This window comes from Protopterus annectens, chromosome 1.part2, assembly GCF_019279795.1.
Source record: "Protopterus annectens isolate FY-2018-M chromosome 1.part2, PAN1.0, whole genome shotgun sequence".
NCBI classification, from domain to species: domain Eukaryota; kingdom Metazoa; phylum Chordata; order Ceratodontiformes; family Protopteridae; genus Protopterus; species Protopterus annectens.
This window is the reverse complement of record NC_056727.1, coordinates 189,220,329-189,235,920: the sequence shown is the minus strand read 5'-3', so window position 1 is coordinate 189,235,920 and position 15,592 is coordinate 189,220,329. Positions and strand designations below refer to the sequence as shown.

The following is a 15,592-nucleotide window of genomic DNA, read 5'->3' as shown; positions in this document are numbered from 1 at the left end:
TTTGATATGTCCTCTCAGTGTAGTTTAGATTACAGCACCTACTCCTTTCTTCAAGTGGAATTCCCCAAGATGGCTAGATTCTTTGGGCTACCTAAAGTTCACAAAGATAGATTTAAGTCCCCCCTTTGGACCCATTGTTGCTGCCAGTTTTTGGAAAACCAATCCCATTTCTACTTTATTGGATCAATGGCTGAATCCAATAGTACAAGTATCTTAACACTATCACCATGATTCCTGGCATATGCTTAAGCTTTTAAGTGACCTTCCTAGGGGTAAAGAACATTTTTTCTTGCTCCCCTTGATGTGGTCTCCCTCTATACTTGTATTAGACAAGAGATCAGGATTGAATTTCTGAGGGATTATCTAAGTGAATTTATGTCCATTGAAAATGATAAGATCAACACCATCTGCACTTTGTTAGAGATAGTACTGGAAAACAATTTTCTTTAGTTTTTTTTAGGTAAACACTACAAACAGACTCTTGGAATAACAATGGGAGAGGATCTTCTTAAGCTCCACCCATTGGCTCACCACATAATATTTTATCAGAGGTTTATTGATGACCTCTTCTTTTTATGGAAAGGAACATATAAGAAATTTGGACAATTTGTCAGTTACCTTAACGAGAGCACTGACTTTTTATCTTTCATATCTGTGGTACCCTTCTCTATCATAATAGGTATCATGAGAGCGACTTCTTCCACCTCCACTGTGAGTCAGCCTTCCCATTTAAATTGCTGGAGTAGGTGTGTGTGCATGCTTTGTGACAGAATAATCTATAGGAATACTCCTTCCATTTAATTACATTCCATTTGCAAGTTTCATTGCCTCTTTAGCATCCTCACATCTTTCAAAATGAACAAAAGCAAAATCTCTTGCCCACCCTGTTCGCTGATCATACACAACATTTACTACAGCCAGGGGTCCATAATGGGAAAACACTTCTCACAAATCCCTTTCAGTAGTATACAAAAAAAAAAGTTCAGTTACAGGCTTGCTGTTCCTGAACTGTTTGAAAGTTTCTGTGAGGCCATTTTTGCTTGGGCTGAAGGAGGGTCTCTCTGTTCATCAGTGGCAGTGACTAACATTGAGCAGCTTCCCTGCCCCCCGGAGAGGTGGTTACTGACTTGAAACTGTAGTTTTATTGGCCACTAGGGGTCATTTCCATAACTCCTTCATCTTCCTCTCTTAAAACCTAGTTGCCTCGTGGTTTGAGCGTCTTTTCAGGCTTGTTGGCTGTTGGTGAAGCACCTCCAAGAGGAAAAACGCTGAGAGAAGAAGGAGCCACTTTTGAGATTTTAAGTTTTTTCTCTGTTTATTTGCTAAGTTTTTCTGCATAGCTGCCTAGCTTGAGCATTTTCTGGCTTGTTAAACTTGATTTCTGTATTAGTAGCTGTATTTAGAGCACAACCAAAAGCTGTTTGCTGAATTTCCTGTTTGCACTTAATTTTAAATCGTTTTTTCTTAAAACTTGCATATTTTCTGTCCTTGACCTAGCACTCTTGTGTGGGGTCATTTACTGCACTGTTATAACTTGATATTACTTGTGAACCTCTGCTATCTCTGTAAAAACAAAACAACAAAAAAAATCTTGCTTTTTCCCACTTTTCTGAGAGTTAAAAAGTTCAGTTACAGGCTTGCTGTTCCTGAACTGTTTGAAAGTTTCTGTGAGGCCATTTTGCTTGGGCTGAAGGAGGGTCTCTGTGTTCATCAGTGGCAGTGACTAACATTGAGCAGCTTCCCTGCCCCGGAGAGGTGGTTACTGACTTGAAACTGTAGTTTTATTGGCCACTAGGGGTCATTTCCATAACTCCTTCATTTGTCCTCAGAGGAGTGGTTTAAGGCAGTAACTTGTAGTTTATTGGCCATTTTGGGTCATTTCCTGTCTTTTCCAGCCCCTGCTATAAAGCACGCTTTAGCGCCAAGATTAGCCGATTTAGCGGGATGAGTTGCTACTGTTGCACACTAGGGCAGCCGGTTAAGCAGGTTTAAACTATTCGGGCTACCTAAAGTCCACTCTTCAAATTTTCCTTAAAACTACCTTCCTCGAACTATACTACTGATCTAATCAGCTTATCCTATAATTAAAAGATCATCTCTACTTGACTCCAAGTAGACTATTCTCTATCTGTTAAACGTAGCACTTGCTCCTACAGTACTTATTACCTTGATACGGCACTCTTGTCATAGATAGTACCCCAAAAAGGCAACCCCCCCATTTCTCGGTCACCCACGTCCCCCGCAATCTTTTTAAAGTTTTTTGTCTATTCCTTCTAGCATGTCGAGGGATCAGTTGCAGTGTCCTCTCCTGCTCAGCTGGTTAACCTGGGAATATTGAGGCAATGTTACAATTGCCTCATGTACACAGACAACCCTCTCCTCCTCCCACAAAACACAAATACATGCGAGAGATGCAACTATACGGCCAAACTGGAGGCTGAGCTCTCAACATAGGACTGGCAAGACCAGTCAGGAGGAGAAGGTTACCACACACACTATAGACCCAGTCTCACATAGTACCATTACAACCTCAAATCATACACATAAACACACAAAGACATACTTGAGGCTCTGATCAAAAATCTACCAAAACAGCAGAGGCCACCAAAGCAGACACCCAAACAACCACCACCTCAGAACACAACACCTGCAACACATAGACCTCACAGTCAGAGTGTCAAACAGTCACAGCCCTTAAGGCCAAACACAATGCCAGACACACTAGTCATTGGTGACTCCAGAGTCAGACACACTGACTGCCGGCTCACCAGACTGAGTAAGGAGAAGGTCACAGTAAGCTGCCTGTCGGGCGCTAGAATCCGCCACATAACGCAAGCACTCAGGTCTCTCAACAGCAGGTACAAATATGACTCAGTCATTGTCCACGCTGGTGTAAACGACCTGAGACGTACCTCCTTGGACTACATGAAAAGAGACATTGAGGAGCTCTCTGATTATGTAGCCCAGGCAGGTATGACCCTGACCTTGAGCAGTATCCTACCTTCACCAAGAATGATGCCACAATACAGAGATAAGATGATCAGCTTTAACAATTGGCTTAAACACTGGTGTCATTCAAAGGGGATCCAGTGTCTGTCTGCCTGGGATGACATGCTGGACAAGTCACGCTGCTTTGCAAGGGACGGCTTGCACCTGTCACCCCTGGGATTCCGGATATTGGCAAAGGCTCTTGCCACCCCATAGTGCCTTTTTAGGCAAGGCTCAAATTCTAAACCTACCACCCTAGAACACAAAAAGGAAAAAACTAAGGGTAATGCTGCTCAATGCCAGAAGTCTAAATCTCAAAATGCACGCACTCGAGGCCCTTCTCAGTATGGAGAACATTGATGTCTGTGCTTTGACAGAAACCTGGTTCAAGGCTCCTGAGAGCACCCTAGCTATCAGGTTTTACCTCATATCATGCTCCGCCCCAAAATCCGGACAATACCAAGAAAGGAGGGGGTATCCATATTCATCAAGGACACCCACACCTCAAGACTGGTGGCAACGCACGATGCATCGGAGACCATCCAGGTGCAATTAACCATAGGCAAGACTGCTCTGCAAATTGTAGCATGTTACAGGCCACCCTCACAAACTCAGGAACCTCACATGGCCTTCCTGAAAACACTAGAGGGGATAAATGTATCACCAAACACCATCATACTAGGTGACTTCAATTACCCTAATATAGACTGGGAACACTACTCAAGCCCAAACACCCTAGCCCAAAAGTTCCTGGAATTCATAAACTCAAATGCCATGGAACAACTAGTCACCATCCCCACAAGAGGAGATAACATACTTGATCTCATCATCACGAACATGGGAGCACAATGTTCAACACTGGAGGTGTACCCCTCACTGGTGAGATCAGACCACAAACTAATCTCGCTGGAGGTCCTCATCCCACCCCCACCTGAAATAAAAAAGACCACAGTAAAGAACTTCTCAAAAGCTGACTTCACACTTCTAAAGACTAGTGTGGTCTCCTTTAAGGCCCCAGAGCCGGAAAACAGTACTCAAGCCGCTGAATCACTTACAAATGCCTTCTACCAGCACCTGCAGGACTGCATGGATAAGGCAATCCCAAGCAAAACAAAGACTCTTTGTACCAAAGGCAAGCGTCCAGTCTGGTGGACCCCAGCCATAAACAAACTCTACAACAAAAGGAGGAAGCTACTACAAGATAGAGCAAAATCCTTAAAAGGTAAGACACCCTTGATCACTATAAGTAAAAACTAAGAGCTCTCATAAAATCATCCAAAGCAAATTTCGAGAGAAAAATAGCTAAAGACTCAAAAGACAATCATAAGGCCTTCTTTAGCTATGTTAGAAACCTGGGAGGAAACTCCCAGATATGCTCAGAGCTAGTTCAAAATGATGTGAAGATTACTGATCCTACAGACATTGCCAACATACTGGCTGACAGGTTCAGTGCAAACTTCTCCCCTCCCCAAAAGGAGAGATATCTATACCAAACGATTGCAGCCCCCAAAACATCTCCAGCCCAAGTGAGAACTGCTCTCTCCAAAGCAAAAACACAGCATCCATGGGACCTGATGGTGTCCCGGCTGTGTGCTCCATGAACTCAATGAGGAATTAAACCCACAGCTAGGACAGCTGTTTAATCAAAGTCTTACCTCTGGATACGCACCCAGGAGTGGCGCACTGCAACTGTGGTACCACTTCACAAAGGCGGTGCCTCCACCGACCCTGGAAATTACCGCCCATTAGCTTGACAAGCCTTATCTGCAAAGCCATGGAGATGATCATAATGGACCTCATAAATAAAGACATAGGAATTTGCAGACTTTGGATCCAACCCAGTTTGGCTTTGTCAAAGGCAGATCATGCCTTTTAAACTTGGTTGACTTTTTCAAACAGTCACCAAAGCCATTGATGAGGGAAAGGCAGTCCATACAGCCTACCTCGATCTGGCTAAGGCCTTCGATACAATACCCCACTCGGGTATCATTGAAAAACTCATCAGCTTAAATGTCAACCCATACATCACAAGATGGGTTGCAAACTGGCTGAGTGACAGAACCCACAGGGTCAGAGTTGCTGGCGCCATGTCAGACTCAAAGCCTGTCACAAGTGGTGTCCCACAGGGCTCAGTCCTGGGCCCACTCTTGTTTGGCATCTACTTTTCCAAGTACAAGCAAACACAGGAGGGTTATGGCTGACAAAGTTTGCAGATGACTGCAAACTGGGCCATAGTAGAAAAACACATCTGATACAGATATCCTTCAGAAGGGTCTCACAGAAACGGATAACTGGTGCCAGAGCCACGGCCTAAAGTTAAATGCCAAAAATGCATAGTCATACCCTTCGGGAAAAACAAGGTTACCCCTAGCTACCAAATAGGTGGCAATCCACTGAGCACAGAAGAAGTTATCAGGGACCTGGGGACCCAGGTTGATAGTAGTCTGTCATTCGACACCCATGTAGCTAAAGTAGTTAGGAAGACCTTCTACATTGCCCACCTTATCATGAAGGGATTCTCATCTAGATCAAGGGAGGTCATAGTCTCCCTTTACTCATCACTCATCAGACCAATGATTGAGTACAATGCCCCATTCAGAATGTATCTGACCCGACACTTGCAGCAGCTGGAGAGGCCACAAAAGTTCCTCACCAAAAGGATAAAGGGTCTCAAAATCTGTCCTATGCTGCCCGACTGAAAGAACTCCAGCTCTATTCAGTCGCCATCGCTTGCTCAGAGGTGACCTTTGCCTAACATACAAGGCCATGTCAAACCCAGATTTGATGAATATGCTTCACCTCAAAAAATCTAGATCCATCAGAGCCACAAGGGCGGGAGACTTAAACCTTGACACGGCTATTAATAGGACGTGCTGGAGGGATAGATTCATCACCCAAAGACTCCCTATGCTGTGGAACAAAATCCCGGTACATGTGAGGCAGAGTACCTCGCTGGCCTTGTTCAAGAGAAATCTTGACCAATGGATGGGAGATCACAGATATACCCCAGGGATAACCTCAGTGTCACTGCTCGACAGAGGCACAGCAAAATAATGGGTATAGTTCCCATACTAAAGGGGTGGCGTAAGCCACAAAACGATGGGCTAGGCTTGTAAATGCCCTCGGGCAGATAGCCTAGTATGAACCTATGAACCTATGAACCTATGAACAAACTGAGGCCAAATACTCCCAGGCATGTGTTAGGCTTTGGATTTCCTTGTGTACGAGATCCCCCAAGTACAGTGTTTACACCACTTGCATGTCTTCACTGACTGGACAGAGGAGAATGGCAACAGCTTCTTCTGTGTCAGTAGTCAGGACCATAATACCTGCTATGACTCTTTCTCCTGTGTGATCAAGAACGAGATCTTCATCAAGAATAATGTCTGTGGAAATGTCTCCTAGATTGAGACTTAACATTTAAAGTCAGTGGTTTTGGAATGACAACCGACTATTGAGACATTAATCTGTCTATTGATTCATCTAATAATGGCTTCACAAGTAGAATATTTAAGAAAGTGACATTCATCAGTCAGTACCTTCACAATAACAGCTTACATCCTCTGCACATGAAAAGAGAGGTGGTCAGCATGAAATGATCAACTTCTTAGTTGACCATGGGCATGACCATGATTGGCTGATTAAGATCAATAAAGAGGTTCTTTTGATCTGACAGAGCAAGGCTTGACCAATCCTGGCTAGTCATACATTCTCATCTGGGTTGGACACCACCAACAAATGCTATGACACACCAACCAATAACATTCTTTTCAGACAAGCCTTTCTATTCCAATTTCTACATATATGGCACATATCAAAAATATCATTATCAATAATTAGAAAAATGTTGGGCAACATAGAGTTGACCAAAGTGATTGGTGACAAGCCTCTTTTCACTTACAGAAAATCATGCAATCTTATATCAATATTTGAGCAAGACAACTCCTTTCCAACTGGTTGTCAAACTTAAGACACTTTTCAGTGTGGCAAATTTAAACAGAGCAGAAATGTCAGCAATTGTTCTGTGATCAAGTTCAACCATTTGGCATTGATACCTAAGTGAATGACAGATTCAATTATGATTCTACACATGTTGTGTATCCTGCTACTTGTGAGTCCTGCCCTTCCTATTATTTTGGCAAAATTGTTAGGCATCTATCCAGACAAATTAATGAAACAAGATTCAACCCTTTACCCTGATCCTGAGTGATGTTAACTATCCAACCATAGACTGGAAAAAATATTTATGCCAAAACACAAATGCCCACAGATTCCTTGATTTCATCAATACAAATGCCTTGGACCAGTTGGTCGACACCCCTACAAGAAGTGAAAATATACTGGACTTGGTAGTAACCAACATGACCAACCACTGCAGCATCCCTACAGTGTTATCATCCTTGGTAAGATCCAACCACAAAGCGGTCACTTTTGAAGTCACCATCTCCTCTGACCACCCCCACCCCCACCCAGATAGGGTCAAGCAAAAAAAACTTCTCCAAAGCTGATTACAACCTTCTGAGGGAAGGTATAAACAGCTTTACAGCCCCCCCCCCTCCATAAGAACTGGCACATATGTACAAATCTACACCAAAGTACTATATATAAAAGAAAATCCTGTCAGAATAATATCTGTTACAACTTCTCTTGTAACTTCTTTATAAACCTTGTAATTCTTACTGGAGCTTTTCTCCCCTGGCCTCTACTGAAAATGGACATATATCCAGCTAGACTAGCCCGGTCAACAAATGTAAAATAAAATAAAATAATAAATAATATATAATCATTTATATAGCTGCATGGAATTAGGAATACAAGACAGAACCAAATCATCCTCCTCAAGGAAGAATAAACCTGTCTGGTGGACATCTGCAATAAATAAACTCTATAATAAAAGGAGAAAATTGCTGTCCAGGACCAAGAAGGAGCAGGTGCCTAATTGCAAGCAATCTTTCCTTGGGTCTAGTTCACATTGTCGTAAGCTGACAATATGGAATACGATATTGCCGGCAGGCTATGTCGAAAGTTCAGAACATCATGCAGGTAAATGGAAATCTCCTTAAGGGGGAGATTTCCTTTTACCTCAATGTAGTGTGGTCTCAGAGTTGATATATTTAAGTGGGGGGGGGGGTGTGGGGAGCACTAGTTTTTTTTTTTTATTGATTTATTTTTTTTTTACGTTATTCAATATTTTACTACTTTGATCAATAAAGTTCGACCTTTACTGATTCAATGTAGTAAAATTTCAAAAACGTGATATAGACGCTCTTTCATTAGCCTAAACAAGCAAATAAGTGCACTAGTGAAATCCTCCAAAGCAAACTTCGAGTCCAAACTGGCCACATCTACTAAAGACAGTCATAAGACCTTCTTCACATATGTCTTCAGTCTCAAGGGAAGCACCCAGATCTGCTCAGAACTAGTGGTCAGGGTCACCATATACACAAACGCTGTAGATATAGCCAACTGACTGGCAGACAAGGTCAGCAAAAACTTCACCCCTCTGTCCCCCCATCAGTAAAACAGGACATTCCAAGTACCTGTCCCCCTTCCCTTATCTCTAGGGAACAGTTCATCACTGTCCTCTCAAAGGCAAAATATACAGCCTCCATGAGACCTGATAACATCCCAGGCTGCATCCTACATTAACTCAGGCAGGAACTTGCAGCACCATTACACACCCTATTCAACCAAAGCCTGAGTACCAGCTTCATCCCAGCCGAGTGGAGGACAGCCACTGTCATCCCTTTGCACAAAGGTGGAGTGTCCACCAATCCAGGAAATTATAGACCCATCAGCCTAACTAGACTGATCTGCAAGGCCATGGAGTGGATTATTATGGACCTCATTAACAAGAACACTGGCAACCTCCAGACACTTGATCCCACACAGTTTGGTTTCATCAAAGGGGGGGGGGGTATGCCTGTTAAATTTGGTCAACTTCTTTGAGACAGTCACCAAGGCCATGGATGAGGGGAAGATGGTGCACACTGCCTACCGTGACCTGGCCAAAGCATTCAGTACTATTCCCTACTCTGTTATAACAGATAAACTCTCTCAATTAGGCATCAAGCCATACATTACCAGATGGGTAGCAAACTGACTAACTGATAGAACCCACCTAGTCAAAATAGAGGAAGCCACCTCAAGCAGTAGACCCGTAACAAGCGGTGTACCCCAGGGATCGGTCTTGGGGCCTCTGCTGTTTTGGATATACTTTTCTGAGGTGCAGGCCAAAACCAGTGGGGTATGGCTGACTAAGTCTGTAGATGACTGCAAGCTGGGTGCTGTCATCAATTCCCCTAGCGATATGTATATCGTTCAAGAAGGTATCACCCAAACAAATGACTGGTGCCAGAAACATGGCCTCAAACTGAATGCCAAAAAATACATCATCATCCCCTTTGGGGAGAGTGATGTTTCCACAAATGATCACATTGATAATGAGGTCCAAGGCATGCAATCAGTCATGAGGGACTTGGGCACCTAGGTTGGTAGCAAACTGACTTTTGACTATCATATTGCCTTCATTGTATGGAAAGCTTTCTATATGGCCAACCTCATTATTAAGGGTATCTCATCCAGGGACTAAGTGGTCATAACATCCTTGTATTCTTCCTGTATAAGACCCATTAATGAGTACAATGCCCCTTTCGGCATGTACCTCACAAAGCACATGCAGCAGTTGGAGAGACCACAGAGATTCCTCTCCCAGAAAATCCAGGGCCTCAGACATCTACCCTACACAGATAAGCAATCTCAGTCCCCACCCTAATGAAAGCTACACTCAAGTAACGCACACACGTGATCTCAACCTGGTCTGTGACATCAGTAGGACTTGTTGGTGGGACAGATTTCTGTCCCAGAGACTCCCCCTTTTGTGGAATAGACTCCCTGTCTACATCAAGCAGAGTACCTCATTAACCCTTTTTAAGTGCAATCTGGATAACTAGATGGGGAACAGAAAATACACCCATGGGATTCCACCTGTGTCCCTGCTGGACAATGGCATAGGGTGCTGACTTGTTGGAATATGGGCTAAATTCTTGGCTAGGCTTGTAAGGGCCTCAGGGACAATAGCTTAATAACTTCCTATGATCCTATGAACACACACTTACGATTAAAAACATATTATAACAATGCATTACCTAAACATTCCTGTGTGTGTCCCAATTTTTAGAAATCTACATTTTTTGTGTTGGATTCAGCTTGCACTGATGGTTTTACAGTAGATTATAATACCTTACTTGAATGTGTGAGTCTACATGGCAGATTAAACTTTGAGAAGATCGGGCTCCTGGATTCAACAAAGCCACTGATGTTAAATGTTTTCTGCAGATGCAGAGGGTTCATTGATTGTATTTTTTTACTTTTAGTTTAAGTTTAATTTTGTTGCTCTACTATCAGTGTTTTTAACTGTCCATAAGCTTATTTAAATGGCACTTTTAAGTTCCTGAATTTTTTGCATACACCCCTAGGGGACAACACCCACTAACTGTGCAATTGTGATTGGAAAAACAGAGTCAAATGACTTTTATGGAACCTTTTTAGACTAGCTTTTTAGTCCTAATTGGGTTTTCTGATAATGTTCTTGTTTTGTAATTAAAGAACAAAAGCACTTAAAAATGCATATTGTGTCCGGAGCTTTACCTTGGTAAATGTGAGTAGGATTTCTTTCAGTGTTGTTTGGTTCATAGGGTCATAGGTTCATAGGTTAGTACTAGGCTATCGGCCCTAGGGCCTATACAAGCCTAGCCATAACAATTCCCTGGATATTTCTTCCCGCACTAGTTACTTCCCTGGACCCCTGTCTAGCAGGGCAACTGACGTGATCCCTGGGGTGAATTTCCTTTCTCCCATCCAATCGTCAAGGTTCCTTTTGAAGAGGGCCAAAGAGGCGCTCTGCTTTACATGTATGGGCAGTTTATTCCAGAGTCTGGGGAGTTTCTGGGCCAAGAACCTATCCCTCCAGCATGTTTTGTTTATTGTGATGTCAAAAAGGGAACTCCTGCACGTTGAGCAAATGCACGGCTCAAACCAAGACAATTCAAGCAAAAACCAACAGAGCCCGCATACAGTGACCTGAAAATACTTTATTGGTATAAAACCATAAAAAACAACAAAAGAAACAGACCGGTTTCAGACAGATCAAATCATAGCCTTCATCAGCATGAAAAACAAAACATCAATTGTTGCAGCTTAAATAAGCCCATCTACAATCCCATTGGTTGTGTCAAAAATATTCATTCAGACCAGGTGGAAATAATCCACCCAGTTTTACAATCCATTTTTTCTCTTTGGTATTTAAAATAGAGTGCCACCCTGTCTTGTTGGATCGGTTACCTTGTATAATGTCAATAATCATAAAAGTAAACTTGCAGATTTGTGAATCAACTGATGTTTGTAGAGTGCATTATTAGCCCTTTTGTTTTTAATATTGCTAATGTGCTCAGAAATTCTAATTCTAAATGGTCTAGAGGTTTGACCAACGTAGAATGAACCACACTGACATGTGGCCAGATAGACCACCGAGTCACTGCTACAGTTGGCAAAAAAATTAAGATCATAAACCAATGAACAATTTCTGCTGGAAAACTGTTTGGATTTGTTCACCTTATCACAGTTGGTACAGTGACCACATGGGAAACAGCCTATCAATGGGTCACCTGTCAATGTTGTCTGCAAAAATTGTGAATGTCCATCCATGGTACCATGTTTATAGTGGTTAAAAAAAGAACCAAGGTTTTTCCCTTTCTGAAATGAAAACAAACATCTATCAGGTATTATGTTTGCTACTTCATGGTCACATTGCAAAATGTTCCAGTGCCTATGTACACTCTGTATTAATTGATCAGAATTTCTGGCATAAGTTGTAGTGAACCTAAGGGGTACAGAATTTGTTTTGGCATGTTCCTTGTAGTCCAATAAATTTTGCCTATCTAAGGAATTGACCAGATTACTGGCACTTGTAACATAACCCATGCCATAACCCCTAGATCTAAATCTGTCGGTAAGATCCTTCCGTTGTGTTTGAAATGAAGAATCATGAGAACAAATACATTTTATCCGAATAAATTGTGATTTGGGGATATTGCGTACAACATGTGGTGGATGGAAACTCGAGGCATGAAGAATGGTATTATACTCAGGATGTTTCCTAAATACTTCTGTACCTAATGTATGGTCGGGTAATCTAGTGATGGAAACATCTAAAAGTAACGTCTTCTTTTATCAGAATAATTGCTATTGGCAAGTGAAGGGCAGCGCTATGGGAGCTTCGTTTGCACCCATTTATGCGGACTTATTTATGGCCTTTGTGGAACAACAAATCATTTATGATTGCCAAAACAATTCTTTTCTGGAATATATTGACATCTGGAGACGTTACTTGGACGATTGTTGGATGGTATGGAAAGGTGATTTACATGGCTTACATGAATTTATATCTTATCTCAACAATAACATCTGGGGTCTACAATTTACTGTTCATTATGATAGGAACATTATAACATTTTTAGATGTTTCCATAGAGTGTACATAGGCACTGGAACATTTTGCAATGTGACCATGAAGTAGCAAACATAATACCTGACAGATGTTTGTTTTCATTTCGGAAAGGGAAAAACCTTGGTTCTTTTTTAACCACTATAAACATGGTACCATGGATGGACATTCACAATTTTTGCAGACAACATTGACAGGTGAGCCATTGATAGGCTGTTTCCCATGTGGTCACTGTACCAACTGTGATAAGGTGAACAAATCCAAACAGTTTTCCAGCAGAAATTGTTCATTGGTTTATGATCTTAATTTTTTTGCTAACTGTAGCAGTGACTGGGTGGTCTATCTGGCCACATGTCAATGTGGTTCATTCTATGTTGGTCAAACCTCTAGACCATTTAGAATTAGAATTTCTGAGCACATTAGCAATATCAAAAACAAAAGGGCTAATAACGCACTCTACAAACATCATCTGATTCACAAATCTGCCAAGTTTACTTTTATGATTATTGACATTATACAAGGTAACCGATCCAACAAGACAGGGTGGCACTCTATTTTAAATACCAAAGAGAAAAAATGGATTGTAAAACTGGGTGGATTATTTCCACCTGGTCTGAATGAATATTTTTGACACAACCAATGGGATTGTAGATGGGCTTATTTAAGCTGCAACAATTGATGTTTTGTTTTTCACACTGATGAAGGCTATGATTTGATCTGGCCGAAACCGGTCTGTTTCTTTTGTTGTTTTTTATGGTTTTATACCAATAAAGTATTTTCAGGTCACTGTATGCTGGCTCTGTTGGTTTTTGCTTGAATTGTTTATTGTGATGACAAGGTTTAGATCCCTGGAGCGTGTGGCTCTTAAGCAGAGATCGGCTCTGAGTAGACGATATGTGACAGAGTATAGCTGGAGCTTTTTAAGGTGGTCAGCGTAGGGCATCTGCTTTAGGCCTGTGATTCCTTTACTGATGTATTTCTGTGGCCTTTCCAGTTGTTGCAGATGTCTTGAGAGGCACATACCAAACGATGCATTGTATTCTATAATGAGTCTAATGAGGGATGAGTACAGTGGGACAATGACCTCCTTTTTTCTGTATGAAAAGGCCTTAGTGATGAGGTGTGCCACATAGAAGGATTTCCTGACTGTTGTGGCGATGTGGTTATCAAAGGTGAAACCACTGTCCACCTGTGTCCCTAAGTCTCTTATCACACTTTCGGTGTTTACTGTACAGCCACCTATGTGGTAATTCACGGGTACATGTTTTTTTCCCAAAGGGGGTAACTATACATTTCTTGGCATTGAGCTTGAGCTAGAGAGTGTGGGGGGGGGGGTGAAGTTGGCACTGAATTGATCTGCCAGGATATTGGCAATATCCTTGGGATCAGTATATTTGATGCCATTCTGTTGTAGCTCAGAGCAAATCTGAGTATTGCCATTTAGATTCTTGACATAGTTTTAGAATGCCTTGTTGTCTTTGGAATCTTTGGCAATTTTATTTTCATAACTAGCTTTGGAGGATTTTATGAAGGATCGTTACTTCTTACTGAGGCTAGTAAGGGAGTTTTTTGCACCCTGAGATTTTCCTCTTTTCTGCAACAGTTTCTTCCTTTTGTTGTAAAGTTTGTTTATGCCTTCGTGAAATTACATATTATAGCACCAGGCAATGAGCTTACAGTTATCCTGTTCTTGTTAAATCTGGTAAGTGTGTCTTTATGCCTACTTATAGAGTCAGTTCTGACAAAAGTATTTCCCTGTACAAAAGCTGTTTGGATTTGTCCTGTGTCCTGAGATGGAGTAGGTATTCCCTTGTTTGCTGGAGGTTCAGATTTTTTAGAATGTGTTATAGGAGGCTTTGGCAAAATTTTATTTACAGCTTCAGCATTGGTTACAAGTCTAGTGATGAGTTGTGATTGATATGGTGTTGTAGAGGTATGATACTTATCAATACTGTATGTGTGTGTGTGTGTGTGTGTGTGTGTGTGTGTGTGTGTGTGTGTGTGTGTGTGTGTGTGTGTGTGTGTGTGTGTGCGCGCGCTTTCATTGTTTTTTTTTGTTTTTTTTTTTGTGGGTAAGAGTGGAAATGGATGCATGTGCAGCAAGAGGTGAGATATTTTGGGCCCTCATACTAGCCTGGCCTCTAGTGTGTGATTTTCATGGTGGGGTTACTCCTCTGGACCACTCTGGTATTTGCTGGGGTCGTTCATGGATTATAAAGATGTCCAGGGGGCTCGGCCATCTGTGCTTCCATCGGAGGGGGGTGTTCTTTTCATATGACATACCCTCTTTCCCTGGCCCTCATGCCTGTCAGCTATGTCTGAGGGCAACTCCCCTCTATGGACCACCCCTCCCTCTATGGACCACACCTCGTTTTAGGGAGCATTGTCGATGAGTGCCCTCCTTCACAGGATGGGCATGCCATTCCCTCCCTGTTTCTGTGTCAGTTGTCTGAGCTGCTAATCAAACCCAGGTCAGCTGGGCCAGAGCTTTATCCCTCTACACCAGTGGAACAGCTCTATATCCTTTATTTGTTAAACAGATAAACCCCTAAGGTACAAAGTGCCACTTTTTAGGTACAGCCCATGTACACCGTCTAATTAAGTGATTTATTCCGAGCTATACAGTAGGTAAACAGAGGCTGAGGGAACCAAACCCTGGCAATATGAAAATTTTATTAACAGCTTATAGCTTTAATCCTCTCTACTTAACTATAAGACATAGTCCAGAAATAATGTTCAAGATTGCATATGAAAATCTGGATTATCTAGTATGTTATTTGCTGCTGTTAATATGAATACTATATTTATTTTGCCAGTTACACTGTTTGCCATTCTGGCCTATGTAAAGGTTTAGATATGCTGACTGATACATCTCAAGTTCTTCTGAGACAGCAAAAGGGAATGTGGCTGTTGGTTATACAGTTCTGAGACTGGTTAATCTGTTTAAGCCTATTCATTCATCATAGAAAATTTTGAGAAAGACAGGGGCAGCTATATTACCTGTCTGGAGAGCAGTATCAAAAAGGTAGTTCAAAAGAATGTATGAGTCAATTATCCTTTTTTGAGAAATATATGAGCAGTTTTGGAAGAAGACAGAATA

General features: G+C 41.9%; 1 pseudogene; it reads right to left on the bottom strand.

Annotated features, from left to right (window-relative positions):
* Window positions 1–639: 639 nt before the first annotated feature.
* LOC122792340 lies at window positions 640–9,817 on the bottom strand (annotated as a pseudogene).
* Window positions 9,818–15,592: the final 5,775 nt, after the last annotated feature.